The 21,027-nt window shown below is 48.1% G+C and overlaps 1 protein-coding gene across 1 annotated transcript in view; it reads left to right on the top strand.

Annotated features, from left to right (window-relative positions):
- LOC144805570 (uncharacterized) overlaps nucleotides 1-21,027 on the top strand; it is a 155,362-nt gene that overhangs the window by 3,944 nt on the left and 130,391 nt on the right. Inside the window, exons 2-3 of the mRNA XM_078672096.1 lie at nucleotides 1,141-1,191; nucleotides 3,039-3,158. The gene's annotated coding sequence lies outside the window, so the exon portion shown is untranslated. The remainder of the gene's footprint in view (nucleotides 1-1,140; nucleotides 1,192-3,038; nucleotides 3,159-21,027) is intronic.

The raw sequence follows: 21,027 nt of genomic DNA, 5'->3' as shown, positions 1-21,027 counted from the left end.
TTTGGCACATGAAGTAACAGTAGATAGTGTAGCACCCAGGATAATGTGCTGCATGGCTACTTATAGGGTCCCAATAGCGAGACCTATTGGCTATGTAAAAGTTTGTTTTCAGTAATTTCACTAGGTTAATTTACTTACTTCTGCTCTTCCATAGGAAAATAATGTTTTGTCTTGCGAATAACTTTGGGACCGGAGTATAAATCTCCATGAAACTTTCCAAAAAGGTCCTCCTTTTTGATTAGTTTTTGCATAAAAAGTTGAGGGGATGATCCATCAGGCGATGGCCAAGAAAAAAGGGGGTCCCAAAATGCAAAATCGCCATGGGTCCCAAAATGCAAAATACTAATGCATTTTCCATAGACTTCTTTATAAACTGCTCAATGGAATTGCCTTATGTTTGGCAGGAAGCTAGACCCTGGTCCGCAAATTGTGCTTTTTGTGATTTGGTGTAAATCTGTTCAGTAGTTTTTGTGAAAATATGGCTGTACAATAATTGTATATCCGGACTGTTGGGAGACTACAGCCCTTTGGTTTGAACCCTTAATGGTGTCAGTAAGGCCCCTGTAAGGTTGCTAAGGCTGTGTTTAAAATTACAACTTTGGCATCAAATTAGTACACAGAGACAGACACTACAGGGCTGGCTGCTTATCTAGAAAGCCATTTTTGGGTAGTTTGGGTGACGAGGATTTGGCTGTTCATGAATGTTTGTGGCAGCGGTGTTAGACGCTGTCCATGATGCTGCTTGTGCTGACCCAGGGGTGGTGCAAGTTCACAAGGACTTCACAGATGGTCTCCCCGGGGACTGGTGCTTAAATGCTGAGGTGTTTGGGTGTGCTCAAGTGGCGGCAGAGCTAACTGTGGCTCTGGGTATGGTTATGAGACCCGATTCTTTTGTTCTGCTCGGTAAGCCGAGACCGTACTTGTTGAATATTCAACCAATGCGAGTGGTGAGATCCGCATTGCTGGTCTGCCTGAAGTTATGATGCTGCTGACAATAGCGTGTCTGATAAAAGCGATGGCGTGACTGATGGAACTATAAAGCCAAATAAAAGAAAGTAATCTTCCGACACCACAGTCTTCGTGACTGAGACCAGGAATACTGAAGACTCTGAGACTCACAGCAGTAATTTTTCCTTTCAGAGCGTTATTGCTGCAGATGGAGTGAAGCCAAGAAGTAAGCACATTACTAAGGTACCAACAAAGTTTAATATTTTTTATTTGTATTAACTGTTTCTCTTTTGCAGCATTTGGAAATGCATTTTCTAGTTTTGTTGCTTTTTGTTTATTTTTTTCTTGTAGGCTGTTACCTTTGGTTTAAAGGGAATGATGTTGTAGTGTGTGACCTTAATGCTGCAGTTTGCATTTCATTACCATCATTTGCTTATCCTGGAGAATCTCCAGGGTGGAGGAGGTTTGCTGTTCCAGAGTTCTTTCTTCAGCTTCTGGGCAGTTGTCGCTCTGTGGCGATCTGTGGTCCTGTTTCTCTGCTCTTCTTGTAGCAGCTCCTATCAGAGCTTCATCCTCCCGCCAACGATAATAAGATGCCTGGCATCGCCCAGCACACAACACAGACTATGAGGGGCTACATCTATCTGCTCGGCGAAGTTACAGCGCGGATAAAGTTCTCCGGACCTATCAGGCTGTGAATGTAACCTAAGGGCTTAAGATGAAATGAAGAGCTTACCTCCTTCCTGAGTGGCTCCAGTCTGCTGTGTGCAGACCCAATAGCTGGCAGCACCCTGGAGTATGTATGTATAAATCAGATTATGTTGGAAGTAACCTGCAATATAGTGGCCGGCAGCACCCTGCCGTGGAGTAGGATTTCTCATAGTATTTTATTTCCTGACACATTAATGGAGATTGTCTTTTAACTGGCAGAAGAACAACACTGACCATACATTTTCCTGGTTTTGTCTTTAAAATGACGTACACATTAGGAATGGCATTTCGTTCTGCTGGAATAATAACACACGTTATCTTGTACTCTGCTATGATGTTGCACCACAGATCTTTGGCTGCAATGCACTCCATGTTTCATTCAAACATGCTTTCTACAGGGCACATGCATGATTTGCTGCTGTATAGAAATAATGCTCCTGTGTACTGTGGAAGACTCCGAAATATTGAAGAACTTCATGATTTCTCTTTCAGCACTTCCTAGTAAAATCTTTCAATTTTTGACTCTTACATTTAGCAGAAACATAACTTAGTACCATTAAAACAGTTGTGATGGGGAACATTCATGTGGGGTTAGGACTGGCTCGACCAGAGTGCTTGCTGACTTGGAGGAGTATGGAGATGACCACCTTGCCTGGTCCGGTGTGGAATCAAGCCAGCGATGCTTTGCTGCAGGCTCATTTGCCCTGATAGCTGGTCAACAGTTTGAGGAGGAGGAGGTGAAGAGCTGGCTAAGTGTGCCATGAGGCTGGCATTTCAGTACATCCCTGAGAAGTGAGCTTTGAGTCGATGTAATGTTCCTCTTATACCACGTGCAATTCACCCTCTCCAAAGCCTCAAGAATTCCTGGGTGTGAAGGACGGCTGATTCTGATTGGGTGCTTGATAGTTTTCCAGAAACTCATGTTCTTGATAGTTCATGTTTGTCTATAGTTGATTAAACACGCCCAAGGGTTTTATCTCTTCAGTGACACAATCTGCAATAAAAGTTTCTTTCTCGTTTCAAAGAAATATGAATGGCCGACGAGCCTCCGTCGATCAAAGAATGGAAGGGCTGGGGAACTATCATTCATCTCACTGCTAAGCAGAGCAGTGCCATGCTTCTCCCTCACTCAGGCCTCTGATTTGAACTAACATCGCTTAGAACACTGGGACTTTAGAGCCCATCCTTTTAATGAGAAAAACAAAACTACAAGTCCCATAAGCAATAGTGGTGGAAGGTGTCACGCATGACCTGGGGCAACATACGATTCAGCACATCCAGTTCCATTTTTTAAGTATTTGACACAATATTGAATTTATAACCTTTGTTTTTTATGGTCATGAGTCACCAGAATACTAAAACGTGTCTTTTATTTTCAGGGTCAATTAAGTAATGGTCACCAGCTTGGAAGCTCAGGTAATTCTTCAGTATTTGTCATTGATCTCCATGTGTGGCTGGTTTGGGTCTGCATCCTGCATCGTTCCCGATAACTCGCACAGGTAAGGAGCTTGTAGCAGCAACATGATAACCCCATTCTCGTCTGTAAGAAGTGCGCTCCGAGGCAGGTATCGGATCGTTTTTGTGAAACAAGGAAGGGCCAATATCTGCTATGTACATTTGTTAAAATAAAACGCAATCAAATCACAGTATACTGTTCCGGAGGTTCAGTCCCAGAGTCATTAGCTGTAACTGAACGCAGACACCCTAGGAAGCAGGTGCTTTTAAGACAAGTTGCGTTCTCTCACCTGAAGGTGACATGCTTCATTATTGGGCTATACTCCTCACCAGGCCGGCGCTACAATGCCTGGCGGGCACCACAAGAGGGCACTTTTAATAAGTACTCCGGATGAGCATAGTATGACAGAGGATGTTGTGTCATAAAATGTGAGATTGTTGAAAGTCTGAATATAGTTAATGTGATCATCCTAGTCCATGTTGAGATTAAAAACAGTGGCAGAGAAATTGAGGAACTAATGGCCCCTATCACTGTGTGAAAGTGTCGATCACCTATGGACCTGCTGGTAAGCTGGGGTCTATACATCAGGTCAACCTTTTTCATGCCATGTGTAGTCATGGAGCAATCTGTTGGCATTTCATCAGTACCAAATATGGGAAAATGTGTAAATGTGACCTAATCTTCTCCACAGCGTGAGGAGCTCTGTAACTCAAAACCCTGCACCGTGCATAGGTGATAAGGTGCCTATTAACATCTTACTGCCACAGGTGAGCGCTGTCTAACAGGGTGCACTAGATACAGTAACCCTCCTAAAATTCAGGACATACTGACTTATCCAATAGCGAGGACGCCCCATCATAGGGCAACTGGTTTGAAAAGCACATGCTTCCTAGGGTGTTCAGTTAGAGATAATGTCTGTAGGACTGAACCTCCAGAACAGTATACTGTGAGTTGATTTATATGAAGAATGTGTATACCGGACTGTCATTTTCCTCGTCATCTCTTATGATATGTAAAATAAAACACAACACACTGGGAGGCCAACAAATCTATCATACATTTAATGCAAAAATAGCAAAAGGCCAAGCAAACTAACAAGTGACAATTGTCTTTGCAATGGACGAGAGCATCCACCCTAAACAAGTTGGAGTATATAATGCTACAATGTATTTTTATACACTTTTCTCCTAATACAAGTCAATGAAACATGAACACTTGATAGAAGCAGTTACTGACACAACACTAATGAGTAGGAGGCAGGATCTTCTCTTGAGAGGAATGTGAGGAGTCCGTGAGGTGCAGATAAAAGATACACAGAGAAGCTGCAGAATTCACTGTTTCTGGAAATAACACTTCTGTTTGTCAATATTCAATTTACTACAAGATGCAGGAAAGTGTGCAGATGGACATCACTAAATAAAATGGTTCTGTGCCCTAATAGAATCATGTAACTTGGCAGGCATATTAAGGCGAACAGTCACAACAAATTAATATAAGAATATTATAATTTGGTAATGTAATATATCAATGCACGTTGTGGCATTCATGTGTAACCAATTATCGGTGTTAAAGAAACCAGTACCCACGCACCGTGCCGGCCATATATTGGACCTAATTTTCTCCAACGTGTTGGATTCTACTACCCTTCCTCCCTTACCCCTGGTATGGACGGACCATTTTTTAATTCCCTTCTCTATCTCCCTTCCTTCCTATTCCCAGAAAACAGGCAAACGTTCCTACATACGTAGAAATTGGGATAAACTATCTGCTGACACCCTATGTTCTGCTCTTGCTGCTACCCGCCCCACACTGACATCGGAGGTGAATTCCGATGCAGTGCTGCTAAACCGCTGGATAGGCAACACAGTGGAATCCATCGCCCCTGCCAAAACTGCAACGTCTCGCAGAGAATCCCCTACCGCCCCTTGGTTTTCTGCAGAATTGATGGAGAAAAAAAGTAATTGTAAAAAGTTGGAGCGCCTTTGGAGGGCAAACTATTGTGAAGCAGCAAAAAACTGCTACAAAAAAGCCCTACGAGGTTTACACCAATCTATAAAAAGAGCCAAAAAATTATTCTTTGCAACCTCCATTCAACAAGCTGAGCAATCTAGTAAAGAAGTCTTTAAGATTGTTCAATCCTTTTTTAAACCAAGAGCCATTGACACTGAGATAACCCCATCAGAGAGACTTTGCGAAGACATCTCGGATTTGTTTGATAAAAAAATTATCCAGGTCTATGAGACCTTTTCAAACCCCACGCCCACTGTAATGGCGGACTTTGACATAAAAGATTCGCCCCCTCCTCCCTTAGCCCAATTCCATCACATCTCCCGTGATGAGGCCATGAGTGAGCTAAATAAATGCAAATCTGGAGGTCCAGACGACCCTTGCCCACCAAAACTCTGGAAAATGATGTCGTCAGCTATTGTTGCACCTCTCCTTCATATCTGGAACACATCCATTGAAACTGGCACGTTCCCTGACTGCTGGAAACATGCCACCCTCCTCCCTCTAAAAAAAAAGCCCAATGGTGCCCCTGACGACTTGACCAATCTGCGCCCCATTTACCTGCTAGCAGCCCCCGGAAAAATGCTCGAGAAACTGATTCAACGCCAACTGAACAGTTTTATAGAGAAAAACGGAATCCTTCATGAAACACAGTCGGGTTTCAGGACTGGCTTCAGCACCGAGACGGCCCTTATTGAGGTCGCTGAGTCAATCAGATGGTCTTTAGATGCAGGGGCATCAGCTATGCTGGTGCTCCTGGATCTAACGGCCGCATTTGATTCAGTGGACCATGGAAGATTGATGTTAAGGTTAAGAGACACAGGTCTGGAGGATAAAGCACTGAACTGGCTTCAATCCTACTTAACAGATCGCTCCCAGAAAGTTGCATTGGGCACTTTTTCCTCCAAACCAAAACGTCTCTGGTGTGGTGTCCCCCAGGGGTCTGCACTCAGCCCGTTACTTTTTAATATCTACTTGGCCCCACTCTTTACCTTGATCACCAAATGGGGGGTCAAGGCAATCTCATATGCCGATGATACTCAATTGGTTTTTCCCTTTGATGAAGTATCTGAGGTTGCTTTCAGCAAAATTAAGGGCTGCCTTCAAGACATAGCCAACTGGATGAACACTAACAAACTTAAGCTGCATGCATCCAAAACGGAAGTGTTATTCTTTGGAAAAAATACGCGTCCTTCTCCAGACCTATGGTGACCCCCGAAATGGGACCAGCTCCAGTCCCTGGAACCAATGCGAAGAACTTGGGAGTAAAATGGGACGTAAACCTCTCTTTCTCCTCGCATGTTCAGCAGGTCTCCACAGGTTGCCTTCACAAACTCAGGAACCTTCGCAAATTTCTATCTCTCCTACCTGCTGAGTGCCGCAAAACGGTAGTCCACGCAACAGTTACCTCTAGACTGGACTACTCGAACGGCCTCTACCTTGGTCTTCCCAAGTATCTGGTGCAGCGCCTGCAGATCGTGCAGAATGCGGCTGCGAGACTCATAAAATCGATTCCTTTTAAACATCATGTCTCTCCGCACCTGCGCGAACTGCACTGGCTCCCAGTGGCGAGCAGAATTAAATTTAAAGTTCTTACCCTGGCGTTTAGAGCATTAAAAGGCACCTGTCCTAATTATTTAAAACTCAGACTCACCCGCTACCATCAGGATAGACATTTACGTTCCAACTCCTTGCTTCAGCTAACTATACCTAGAGTTAGGAAGGCCAGACTTGGGGGCAGATCCTTTTCTGCCGGTACGGCTAAACTTTGGAACGCCCTGCCTCTGGCCATTCAATCCACCTCGACAGAAGCAAGTTTTAAGAAACTCCTGAAGACCTGGCTTTTCATGCAAGAAACCTAAGCATTCGACCTAGTTTCTGTCTCAAGCTGTAAGCTCTCTACTAGAGCCGGGACACCTCCTTGTGAGGTAGCTGTTTGCGCTTTACAAGCATCAGTATTATTATTATTATTATATCCAGTTATGCTTTCTCAATTCCTTCTTCCTAGAGGCCACCACTGCTGCTATCCAGCTGTATTCAGCAGTGCCACGTGTGACCTATAATCCTGCACTAATCAATACCAACGGTTGTCAATGCTTCTAGCCAACTCTGGTCACTGGTGCCACTCGCACCCCTCGCACCCCCACCACCCTTGGGCCTGTTATTCTTTTAGCCAGCTCCAGTCAGTAGTGGCCCCTTGGGCCTGTATGTAAGCCTACTAGCCGGCTCCAGTCAGTAGTGGCCCCTTTGGCCTGTATGTAAGCCTACTAGCCAGCTCCTGTTAGTACTGCCCCCTGGGACCTGTTATCATTCTAGCCAGCTTGAGTCATTAGTAGCACCTTGGGACTAGTGATCATACTAACCAGCTTCAGTCAGTATTGACTTCCTGAGACCTATTATCCTGCTAAGTAACTCCAGTCAGTAGTGACCCCTGTACCTTACTACCGACACCGAAAACGTTTCATTTTTTAAAAAATGCATCCCGTTTTCCTTTAAGAAAAACGGGCTGCATTTAAAAAAAAGAAAGGGAAAAAAAATCTGCTTCATTAAAAAGCAGTCCCAGACATGGTGGTCTGCTGAGCCCAGCAGGCCACCATCCCTGGTAGGGCTGGCATTCCCAATGGGCTCACAAATTGTGGGAGGCTCATTAATACTAATGAGCCTCGCAATTTGCGACCCCGACCTAGTGTTGGTAGACAGCGGCAACCATCGCTCGCTGCAGTGGTGGAACCCTCAAAACTTAGCAAAAGGGCGGCCTTTTATAGACCCGATTCCACAGTAACCGGTTGGGGTGCCCATGTTCAACATTACAAAGTCCAGGGGCTGCGTTCAGACAAACACAAACGTCTCCACATCAACTACCTGGAACTTCTAGCAGTGTTCATAGCACTCTGCTTTTCTCACCCAACTTGTAGGCAAGACTCTTAGTTTGCACGGACAACATGACAGCAATGTACTACCTACAGAAATAGGGAGGGACTCACTCTCTCCAGCTGTCGCACCTTGCACAAAGCATTTGGGATTGGGCGATTCGCCAGAAAATCTATCTCCTAGCAGTACACCTCCCAGGAGTAGACCATCAGATTGCAGACCTGCTCAACAGACACAGGTAGCAAATACACGAGTGGGAACTTCATCCCCAAGTTCTTCTTCCCTACGTTCAAAACAGGTTTTCCATAGATAGATCTGTTTGCCACAGTGCACAACGCAAAATGCCCAAACTCTGCATCTAGGTTCCCACACCCAGCATCCGAAGGCAATGCCCTATGAATGATTTGGTCAGGGATATTTGCTTATGCTTTTCCGCCTCTCCTGCTAATTCCATTACTAGTTCGGAAGCTCAGACAAATGTCCCTCTCTGATCTTAATAGCCCCCACATGTTCTCGTCAACCGTGCTACTCTCATCCTTGGAACTCTCTGTGGTTCCACATCAAAAGCTACATCTCACACCTTGTCTCCTCACTCAGAGCCATTGAGAAATCAGACATCCAATTCACAGAGAACTCAACCTAGCGATTTGGCTCCTAAAGTCATAGAGTTTGGTTATTTACAACTACCACCAGACTATATGAATATTTTCAAGGAAGCTAGAAAGCCTACTACAAATGGAAACTTTAGCATTGTCAGAGCCCATTCTCCGTTCTTGAGTTGTGTCCTCAGAATCCTCGGCATCTTTCACCCTCAGGCTTGCTACCTTCTTTTTTTCAAATCTTGAATTTTTTACTTGGTAGAGCAGGTTCCTTGTCTTTGGACTTCACGTGCTCTTCTTTATGGTCTGAAAGGATCGAGAGGAACGTGTATCAGTATCTTGATATCTGTCAGGTTTTTTCAAATTATCTCTATTTCTAAGATTGTATCTTTTCTCAGAGCGCTCCCTTTGGGGAGATCTATCTACCCGTTCTGGAGATCTATTTCTCCTCTGGGGTGACCTTCCTCTGACTTTGAACTGTTTCTCCTTGGGGCTTGTATCTTTGTTACCTTCCCATTTCTTTTTAGGAGTATTTATATTAATTTTTATAAAGGGTTTCCCTGCATTATCAGGTAGTTGTGGTTTCAGTGGTTTACCACCTAGACTATCTCTACCTAATTCTTCATAGCATTTTTCCATTATTCCGGCAAGTTCAGAAGGCTGATCTTCGATTGGTGTTTCCCTTAATTTTTGGCGGGTCGCCACAGATGCTGCTTCTCCCCGTACATTGGCTAATAGTATACCTGAGACCTGCTTAAAATCTTTCAGTAATTTCATACCTAGATTTAAAGCAGGTTCTGGACCGTATTAATTTTGAATCTGTCTTAGTACGTCTGGTATTACCGCAATAGACGGAACACCATGTGTTTTTGTATAGATTGAAGCAAAGACTGTACCCCAAGTGTCACAGTCCTCCACATGTGGTGCGATCCCCATTGGTAAACATATTGTCAGAATCCTGTGTTTATCATTAGGTGTACTATCTGGGAATACTGCCTCTATTTGAGTGATCTTTTGAGCCAACCAAAATGGAATCTGTTCTCGTTTGGCTGGTAATTTACCAATTACTGACTGTATAGTCTGTGGTGTTATTTTGTTTGTGTTCGCCTGATGAGGGGTGTATTGGGGAACTCTTACTGTCTGTTGGACTGTTAGAGTCCTCATGACATATTGGACTAATTGTCTGTGTATTTTAATCAGTTCTTTCAGCTGGGCCAAAAGTTCATCATGTCCCATTTTCTCCCTGTCAGGATGGGGTGTGTAACCGGCTAATATTGGCCACGTTGCTCCTGGTCTGCCAAGTGGACCGAGCCTACTGATGTGATTACTGTGTTGTAGGGCGCCATTAAACCACAGCTCGTGCTGTTGGTAGGTTAGTGGAATTTCTATTTCCTCATAGGGAGTATATTCCTCTGGAGTTTCACCTGGTTCATAGTAGTGGAACTCATTTGTTATAGTATCTGCTGCTGGGAATTTTATCCATGAATAGAATACTTCTGTCTGTCGATACTCATGTGCCTCTATTACAAACACACCTGTACCACCTGTAGCTGGTAATCCGTTGTTTATTAGTTTTAAAGTTAAATTTTCTCTTATATTTACCGGAATGAGCCTCGCATTTTTGTTAGTTAATAAGGGATGAAGTAAGTGAGAAGTACCTTAAGTTGAATCGTTTTGCTAAAAGTTTAAAACCAAGAATTCTCTTAGAGTCTAATCAGCTCCGTACCTTGTTTAGAATGCGGGAGGGCTTGTATCTCTCTCTCTCAGAACTCGATCTCCCGGCAACCCGCAAGGGCGGCAGGGGAACACTGGAGCTGGATTTCTCGGCTGGAGAAAAGACAGCGTCTTTCTCAGTGCCTCGGATGGGAGGGTCGGCTTCCTTCAGGATTTTCAGACAGCAGGGCGTCGGGCGAGAAGTCAGTCAATCTGCTCCAATCCACCGTGTGTCTGACTAGGCAAACCTGGGCATATTTATACTAAAAAGTTGCCTGGTTTGACGTCAAGGGTGGACATATTAACGTCACTAGAAGCATGAAGTGCGTAACTCACTCCAAGGGTCGGGTACAAATCAATACTGGAGGCACGGGTAATTTCCCCCGGGACTTCAGTGGCGGATTCTGTTTCAGAGCCTGTTGTACTTTTCTAGGGGCTTAGTGGCAGAGGAAACGCCATGTTAGGATTGCGTTGATCCATATTTGGGCATGAATCAGGAAATTAATACTAGGGTCCTAGATACTTCACAACACCTGCTTCCGAGGACGCCAAGTCACCCAGCTTTGGATCCAACTTGATAAGCAGGGAGCGCCGACGCTCCGTGGACAGGGCGCAGTTGGCATTACCCAAAAAGGCTATCGCCCTCTGCGCCCAGTTAGACAAAACATCAAGTGAGATGACTGATCCTGTTGCCTTCGCCTCCTCCGCCATGTCTAAAAAGAATTTCATTGGCCCAATGGCGTCCAGGAGCTTATCCTTGCACGAACGCCAGGAACGGTCTATCTCCTTACGCGGATCCTTAATGTATTTTACAAGGAAAGTCGTCATTTTAGCGTCCAACTCTGGAGTCAGTGCCACCTTCCCCTCCTACGTGGGGCGTGGACACTCCGCCCTAAGACGCCCGAGCTTCCTTTTCCAGAGGCTTGCGGAGGCCCCCGCCACAAACTTGGCCACCTTGTCCCCAGGAGCCTAGGCCGCCGACCGTGGATGTATGATTTCATCTGGGTCCAGCATGCCAGAGACTTGGCCAGAAACGCTGTTTTCAGGCGTTCAAAGGCATCCTTGTCCACCCCCTGTGCCTCCCCTACGGAGCCTTCTCCACAAACCTTCTTGGGTGGTGGGGGATCCTCCCCCAGGGTGGGTAGAGGTGCAGGAGCCGGGGTGCCCCCGTAGGCCTGGGCCAATCTTGCGCATTCCGCCGCCAGCGAGGTCAAATCAATGCCAGAATACGGACCCCCAATGGGCGTCAATGCTGCAGAAAGGGTGACAAATACAGACCCCGCAGGGCGTAACGGTTTGGCGGCTTGGGGACAGGCTCCGGCAGACTCGTTACTCCCTCAGCGCGGCTCCTCTATGAAGACGCCGTGCTGTGGGAGCAACGAGACGCGCGAGTGCCCCCTGGTGGCCCCGCAGAGCACCGCAACTGGACTGCCGCGAAAGGAGTAGGAAACACTCCCGCGGCCATACATCGAGGGAACCTGTGAAGGGAAGGTCAACCCCAAACATATAATGTATTCCGGAATCCCTTCATCGACGTTCCCTCCCCGCAATAAGAAAAGAACACAGTTAACACACAAATGCACAGAGAGCAAAAAAGGGTACTTAACTAGCTGTGCAGCAGCGAAGAAAGACGAAGTCTGCGTAAGGTGGTGGAGCTTTCTAGGAGTTGGAGACCGTGAGGAAGGACTACGTGGCAGGCTACCTCTTGGACTTATGGGATTTGATGTTCATGGACTGAGTTTTACTTTTTCTTATAAGAGCAAATGACGTTTTTTCTCTGTATGTTACAAGAAAAAATCTTTTTATTGCTTTTCTGGCTGCTGTGTTTATGATTTTGGATTAAAGCGGAGAAAGAAAAGCATAATCAGAGCCTCCGGTCCTGACATAGAATTAACTTGCAATGCAATCTAATCCTACATATACATAAATTAATAGTTTACTGCATGTCCTGGTAGATCCTAACCGCAAGTCTGTGTTTGTGTTATACCAGGGTCTTCATCTTTTCGATAGTGAGAGCTACTTCTGATCGAGGAGAATCATCCTGATCTACAGCCGATATTACGTGGCTTAGCTAAGGGTAGATAAATGCCAAGCAGCTTAATTGCGCCCCTAGAGCGCTCAGTCCCGCTGCAGTGAGCACATAGCATTTGTAGCACTGGGTTAGGAAAGGTTTACCTGTAGGGCCCTTAAGCCTTTGTAGCACTGTTAGGTTTACCTGTGGGACCCCAAGCATTTATAGTACTGGTAGGAACGGTGTATCTGTGGGGTCCCCAGGGACCTGTTATGTTCATTTTATTCTTATTAACGAATCCCATCTGAGAGGTGAGTGTTTCACTGAGGGTTGTGGCCTCTTTCTCCTACAATACATGGGATGGCATTGTTCTCTCTGAGTGAGTGTGAAGACAGAAGACTTCTATTATCTGGTGAGTTGCCCTCCTGTTCATTGGCTCCTGTCCAGATCCTGGCCCTGCTTTAACAATTCAAGATTAATGTTCAGTAGTGGCAGTCACAGTATAAGGACTGTGAGCAAGACCTGCTGTAGAGTTTTCGCTGTCCTAGGAAAAATGTCTCAATGTAGGAAAGGGCCTGTTTTGGACATGGTTAGCCTTCACTTTTTACCTGCAAAATGATATAGTATTTACTGGAAGTGCACAGGGTCCCTGCCAACCAGGTCCCCTCAGCCCGATCTCCTTCCTTAAAGTGTACCTGTCGTTTCCACGGTTGTCACCCCATTAGCTCACTTATAAGCCCCCTGTAAAAGATACCTCTGGGACCAAGGGCCTTGCTGTTTAAGAGGGTCTCTAAAGGCTGCAGCACAAATTATGCCACCCTAAGGGACCCCTCCCCAAGCACATACATACATACATTCATACATACTGCCACTGCAGCTGTGTGTCTTGGTGCAGACAAATCTGAAGAGTCGACGTGCCACACATCCCTGTATGCGATGCCCATAGGGACTGTCTGAGATATCGGTGGGGGGAGACCAAAAGAAAGAGGCCAGAAAGCGACCCTAGGGAAATGGGGTAACCCGAAAAAGAAAGATTCTACTTCAGGGCCCCAAAAACCTGTTCAATGGAGTGGGCCCAGAGACTCTTGACAGCCAAAGGGTGGGTACCAGGGTAAGAACTGGGATCCTAAGATGGGCTTGGTGCCATGGCAGTAGGTCACTTGGGCACTTTCCTTGAGACTCTAGCTGTAAAAACAAAAACTATACCTCTGGTCCACCTGCAGTACCTGCAGCTGCCAATCTCCAGAAAGGATCTCAGGAGAGCAATGGCCATGCCAATGAGCTCTCTTAGCCGACTCAAGTAGGGATGTGGCCTTAGCCACCTTAGCTGCCTGGCCCACTAACATGCACATGGGGTTAGGGTGGAGGTCTTGAGAGACACTGGTGCCAGCATCACCATGGTGACTGAGCAGATAGTTTCCTTAGAACAGTATCTGCCTGGGAGGACCTTTCCAGTCATCAATGCTGAAAATGTGACAAAACCCATCCCGCAGGCGAGGGTGTCTGTTGATTTAGGAGGAGTTGCTGGCAACGAAGAGGTTGCAGTGTCTTCATCCATACTAGTTGATTGTTTTCTTGGCAATGATTTGGAACCCTTAGCCTGGGCTGAGGCAGAACTGAGGATCCATGCAGAAATGCTTGGAACCTCTCACTGGGTGTGTGTGAAAACCATAGCACAGAGCAGAGCCCGGGTGTAAAAGAGGTGCTGAAGTCTGGAATAATGGCCCAGTCCTCCAAGAGAAAAGGCAGGAAAACTGGAGAAACAGTTTCCAGTCAGACACCAGACCGTTCTCCTCAGGAGGAAGAAGGTTCAGCCTCAGAGACAACTGAGCCTCAGGAGCTGACGTTTTACCAGGATGAGCTTTTGGCCCTGGGGCGACCCTCTAGGGAAGATCTGTGCCAGGGACAGAAAACCTGTCCCAGTCTTGAAAACCTGTGACGGCAAGCTGCAGCACAGGAAGGAGGTGATGGCAGTGGTGTCCACAGGACATATTGGGAGGAGGAAATCCTTTACACTGAGGGCAAAGACCCCAAACCTGGTGCCACTATGAGAGTGGTAGAGCCTCGGGCGTTTGGGGGAGTTCCTGCGCCTCCATTTGTGCATTATCAGCAGCCACATATACAACTTATTCTGTCCAGACTATTTAAGATTATCAAAGAACGGACTGTTCTTCTCTGCTTTCCATGATAGAACTTCGGGTCAGAGTTGTATATGACGTATTGTTTGGCGTCTGTGCAGCCACATCTTCTTTAAGATCAGTGAAAGCAGCCACGAAGCATATCTGGATGAGAGTCTTGAAGGTAAGTAACTCTCAGAAGCTCCTGTTAAGCTATCTTCCCTTCAGTGGGGCAAACTTGTTTGTATCTTTCCTAGAGGACCTGGTTGTGGCATCCCCGTAGCTGGACACCTTGACCAGACCAGAACTAAAGGCCAGGGATGCACCTGAAGGTGAAGGAGATTTGTAACTCCTGTCCCATCTGTCAAGCCAGTGGCACGACAGGTGGGAACCCAAAGGCCCTCTTAATCCCGCTTCCAGTTGTAGGCGTTCTCTTTGAAAAGGCAATGGTTGACATTGTTGGTCCCCTTGACCCCCTACAGCATCAGGGAACAGTTCCGTTGGTAGTAGATCATGCCTCCAGGTATTCCGAGGCTATTCCCCTCTGGACTACCACTGCCTCTGCAGTGGCTAGGGCCCTCATTAGCATCTTTACCAGGGTGGGCTTCCCTAAGGAGGTGGTGTCATACAGAGGTACCAACTTCATGACTGGCTACTTGAAACACATGTCGAAGGAGTGTGGCGTGAGTTACCGGTTCACTACCCTCTACCACCCACAATGTAATGGCTTTGTTTTTTTTTTTTAGAACTGTGTTTTAATTTTAACAACATGCAACCTGGCAGTCAGAGTATACAGAGACATATAATACCAATATATTCTACGTAAGTAGGTTAATCAAGAAGCAGTCAATAATTACACATGCATTAATCTGCTTTCCGATTCTCCAGGTGATCAATAAGTGTCCCATTCCCCTAATTGGGAATGTACCTTATAATTATCATGTGGAGACACCTCCTTGCTCCTCCCCATTGTCGTAGTGTTTTGCCTCGTCAGTTTCAGAGCCAGAGTCTGTGTCTGTTGTCACTCAGGAAGCAGGAGCTAGGAATTATCTGTATGAGCACGGCAAGTGTTTAGTGTATCCTCAAATATGTCATCCTTTCTACTAAGGCGCATATGTGTCTCCTCAGCTAGGGCCCAGTCGAGCGCATCTCTATGCCAGAGCGCAATCGTTGGGGCATGCTGGGACAGCCATGTGATTGCATTTTTACGTCATGCCAGTACCATAGGCGACTGACCAAATTTATAGGTTATCTTGCGCCCTTCTGGCATCTAATGAGGCTTAATAATAAGCATTTCGGTGTCGGATCAATACTTAGTTGTGTGGCATGCACCATTTCTTCGACAGCTTGTTGCCAGAAGGAGTGTATTGCATCGCAGGGCCATCGTTAATGTAAGAAATCAGCCCCCACAGTGTTGCAGCGCAGGCATATATCTGGGCAAGACACGACCATTCGATAAAGGTCTTGTGGTGGTCTTGTGGCGTTAAGTAGGTTCTTCACAGAAATTTATAATGTATCATTCGAAAATGGGCATTACTAGAAACCATGTTTGTTAGTTCACAGGACCGCTGCCAGTCTTGATCTTCCTTTGGAATGTCAAAGTCTAAATTCCAGGCCTCTTGAGTCCGTGTGTAGTGTGAAGTGTCTACTGTACAGTTTAAAATGCAGCCCTTTGGGGGTGCGAGGGGTCGTGGCTCCTCCTCTCCCTTTCGGGGATGTTACAACCAATACCAGCAGTACCGTCCCTATCCGGGCCAACCGCGTTACTCCTCCTCCCTGCAACAGCAGTCGTTTCGACCGCTGCAGGCTGCCTCTTACAAGCAGTACAGAGGGAAATCCTTCTGCTGAGGTAGAGATTCCTCAAAAAAGCGCTGCCTACTGCCAACTGCCAACTGTCAACCGCTCTTCCCATCAATCCGACCAAAGTTGGAGGGCGGATCTCCCATTTCTTCTCCAATTGGTCTGTAATAACTACAGATCGATGGGTTTTGGACATAGTGTCCAGAGACTACAATCTGGAATTTGTGAAATTCCATCAAAAATCTCCCCCCAGAGGTCCTCCTCCTGCCCGTCTGATGGAACTCATATGCCAAATCCATCTCATGTTAAGGAAAGGAACGATCAAAGTGTACCGAATCTTCAAGGGGATGCAGGCTTCTATTCAAGATTCTTCCAAATCAAGGAACAATCGGGGGAGTGGCGCCCCATTCTAGACCTTCGTTCCCTCAAAAAGTTCCTCAAGAAGCAAACTTTCCGGATGTTGTCTCTCCTAGAAGTGCTTCAATTAATGCGTCAAGGGGATTACAAGCCAACACTGGACCTTCAAGATGCCTATTTTCATGTCCCTATCCTACCCAGACACAGAAACTTCCTGCGCTTTAGAGTAGCTGGCAGAGATTTCCAATTCCAAGTCCTTCCATCTGGCCTTCGCTCTGCACCTGAATGTTCACTAAAGTCTTGGCACCGGTGGCAGCATATCTTGGTCAAGCTGATGTCCAAATATTTCGCTACCTCGACGACTGCCTTATAAAGGCCTAGTCGTTCGCAGTCGCAAGCAGACACACTCAGTCATGCCTGTCTCTGTGTCTTTCCATCACTCTGGAGAAGTCTCAGTTCACCCCCTCTCAAGTGAGGACCTTCTTGGGGGCCATCATAGACACACAGCAAACAAGGGCTTTTGTCTCCAATGAAAGACAACAGCAGATTTCCAAACTGGCAACTCTCCTGTGCACATAAAAGTATGTTTTTGTTCGACAGTTCAAATCGCTTCTGGGGATGCTGTCTTCCGGTATTCCCCTAATTCCCAACTGTCGCCTCAAAATAGAACTCCGACTGGAGAACTCGACAACCAATTGCAACAAGTCTCAGGGTCCTTCGACAATGTCATCAACATCACGTCTCAGATATGAAGAGCATTGCTATGGTGGACTTGCATACCAAAGATCTCTGCAGTTCGTTTGTAGTGGACACTTCAAGTTTCATCCTCACGACAGATGCCTCCCTCGAATGGTGGGAAAGTCATCTTCAAGCCCTCACAGTCAAGGGGAAATGGGACAACCACCTATGAACTTGGCACATAAACCTTTTGGAGTTACTAGCAATATATCCGGCTCTGAAGTCCTTTTGCACCCTCATTCAAGGAGCTTCAGTGTTGATCCGAATGGACAACACAACAACCTGACCCCAGGCCACCCCCCATGCCGCACGGCTCCTCCGCTGTGACCGCGTCTTTGACCCTGGCGCCGCAGGTTCGCCCCTGACCTCGGTGTCCCCCTGCTGCTACCTTCTCCTTTCTGCTGCTGCCCTCACTTGTGAATTGTGCTTTTTTTTCAGGACTTCTGCATTTTTCTGTATTTTTCGTAGTTGCTGTTGTATCCCTGCACTCTGTGTGTGCCCCCCCGCTCCCCGCTCCCCGCTTCCCGCCGCAGCTCCCCCGCGGCCCGCCCCTTTTCTTTTATACCCCCTGCTCATTGGCCGCCCCGCTCCCGCCTCCCAGCTGCTCCTCCCTCCCACTTCGTCTCATATGGAGGCCGCAAGGCGGCCGCGCGCAGAAGGCATGCCAAAGGCAAGCCCGTCTGCGCCTGGACCACGCCCACCGCCAGGACCCCTGGCCCTCAATGATGCCTGCCCACCCGACGGACTTACGACGCCGCCACCATCCACACACTCAACGCCGGCCGGAACCCCGCCTGCTACCGAGCCATCCCGAAACGCACCCACGGACCCTTCACCTGCCAAGCCTGCAAATTCACCTGCCTCCAAACTTGAACAGCACCGGCCAAGTCAGCTACCAGCAACAATCACCTCAAGTGCATCCTGCTCAACACCCGCTCCGTCCACAGGCACACAGTCGAACTCTGGAACTCTGGAACCTCCTGGACACATCACCAGACGTTGCCTTCCTCACAGAAACCTGGATGAACGCCTTCTCAGCCCCCGACATCGCCATAGCCATCCCGGATGGCTACAAAATCACCCGGAGGGACCGCGTCAACCAAACCAGAGGAGGCATCGCCATCGTCCACAGAAACACCATCCAAATCACGACCAACTCCGACGACACCCTCACTGCCGCCGAGCACCTTCACTTCCAGATACACACCGACCCCAAGACCACCCTCAGGGGCACTCTCATCTACAGACCCCCGGGACCACGCACACAATTCAGCGAAGCCATCGCAGACTTCGTCAGCCCGCACGCCCTAACCTCCTCAGACTACATCCTCCTAGGGAACCTCAACTTCCACCTGGAGAACAACAATGATAGCAACACCGCCGCCCTGCTGGACAACCTCACCAACCTCGGACTCAAGCAACTGGTGAACACCCCCACCCACTACGCCGGCCACACGCTTGACCCCATCTTCTCCTCCAGCAAGCACATCTCCTTCAGCCATTCCACCGGACTACTCTGGACAGATCACAGCTGCGTCCACTTCAACTTCAGGAGAACCACGACCCACCACCACCCACAATAGGTTCCTCGCAGAAGCTGGCGTAAGATCACCACTGACCAGCTCACCTCCTCCCTCAGCCAGAACTCTCCCACCAACACGACGGACCCCAACGAAGCAGCCCGCAACCTCGCACAGTGGCTTACCAACTGCGCCGATGAACTCGCACTATTGAAGAACCCACCCAGCAGACCCGGCAGCAAGAAAGCCTTGTGGTTTACCAACGACCTCAAAAACTCCAAGAAAACCTTCCGCACCCTCGAGATAGCCTGGCGCCACAACCAGACAACAGAAAACATGACAGCCCTCAAGTACACCACCCGCAAACACCACTAGCTGATCCGCACCACCAAAAGGACAACATTCAAAGAACGACTGGAAAACAACACCCACAACAGCAAGGAACTCTTCAGCATCGTTAAAGAGCTATCCAACCCCAGCACCTGCAACAACAACATTAAACCATCGCAAGACCTCTGCGACTCACTCGCCTCGTTCTTTCACCGCAAGATCGCCGACATACAAAACAGCTTCGGCGCACAGACCAGGCACCCTACCACCGAACCATCGCCCCCCGCCACCACCACCCTATGCACCTGGACCTCGGTTAGCACCGCAGATACCACCCGAACGATTAACACCATCCACTCCGGCTCCCCAACCGACCCCTGGCCACACCACATCTTCAAGAAAGCCGACTCCATCTTCGCACCCCAACTCCGGGACATCATCAACAGCTCCTTCGCATCCGCCACCTTCCCGGAGAGCTGGAAACATGCCGAGCTCAGCGCCCTCCTGAAGAAACCCACCGCGGACCCCACGGACCTCAAGAACTTTCGCCCCATCTCGCTCCTCCCGTTTCCGGCCAAAGTCATCGAGAAGATCGTCAACAAACAACTCTCCGCCTTCCTCGAGACAAACGGATCCCTCGACCTCTCGCAGTCCGGTTTCCGAGCAAACCACAGCACCGAGACCGCCCTAATCGCAGCTACCGACGACATCAGGTCCTTGCTCGACAATAGGGAAACAGCTGCCCTCATCCTCCTGGACCTCTCAGCAGCCTTCAACACTGTGTGCCACCGCACCCTAATACAGCGCCTCAGCAACACCGGAATCCAAGGAAAGGCCTTGGAGTGGATCATCTCGTTCCTCGCCGGAAGAACCCAGAGAGTCCGCCTCCCCCCGTTCCGATCCGCGTCCACCGAAGTCATCTGCGGCGTACCGCAAGGATCCTCGCTCAGCCCCACCCTCTTCAACGTCTACATGAGCCCCCTCGCAGCCATCGCACATCAACACAACCTAAACATCATCTACGCTGACGACACCCAGCTGATCCTCTCCCTCACCAACGACCCCGCCACCGCCAAAGCCAGCCTCCAGGAAGGAATGAAAGACGTCGCGGAATGGATGGAGCTCAGCCGTCTGAAACTGAACTCAGACAAGACGGAAGTCTTCATCCTGGGACCATCCCCCTCTGCCTGGGACGATTCCTGGTGGCCCCCTGCCCTGGGCACCGCCCCCAAGCCAAAGGACCATGCACGCAATCTGGGCTTCTTCTTGGACTCCTCCCTCAAGATGACCAAGCAAGTCAACGCCGTCTCGTCATCCTGTTGCAACACCCTGCGCATGCTTCGAAAAATCTTCCGGTGTATCCCCACCGAAACCAGGAGGACGGTCACCCAGGCCCTCGTCACCAGCCGACTGGACTACGGGAACACCCTCTACGCTGGAACCACAGCCAAACTCCAGAAAAGACTCCAGCGCATACAGAACGCCTCTGCACGACTCATCCTGGACATCCCCCGTCACAGCCACATCTCACCCCATCTGAAAGACCTGCACTGGCTCCCCGTCAACAAGAGGATCACATTTAGACTCCTCACCCACGCACACAAGGCTCTTGTTGGAAGGGGGAGTCTCTGGTTGGCGCAGTGCAACACTGGCGACAAGCAGCGACCCTCTCTTCCTCGTCAGGGCTAAGGGTTACCTTCAAGAACAACCTCTGCTTACCCTCTAGGTAGTGTGGCGCAAGCAGTCTAGGCTAATCTCTGGGGCACATAGGGTTAAACATTTGCAATATCATACCATCACCACCAACCCACCACACAATGACACCAAACTGTATTTTGTAAAAATATAT

This window comes from Lissotriton helveticus, chromosome 1_2 (assembly GCF_964261635.1).
Source record: "Lissotriton helveticus chromosome 1_2, aLisHel1.1, whole genome shotgun sequence".
Classification (NCBI taxonomy): domain Eukaryota; kingdom Metazoa; phylum Chordata; class Amphibia; order Caudata; family Salamandridae; genus Lissotriton; species Lissotriton helveticus.
This window is presented reverse-complemented; position numbering and strand designations above follow the sequence as displayed.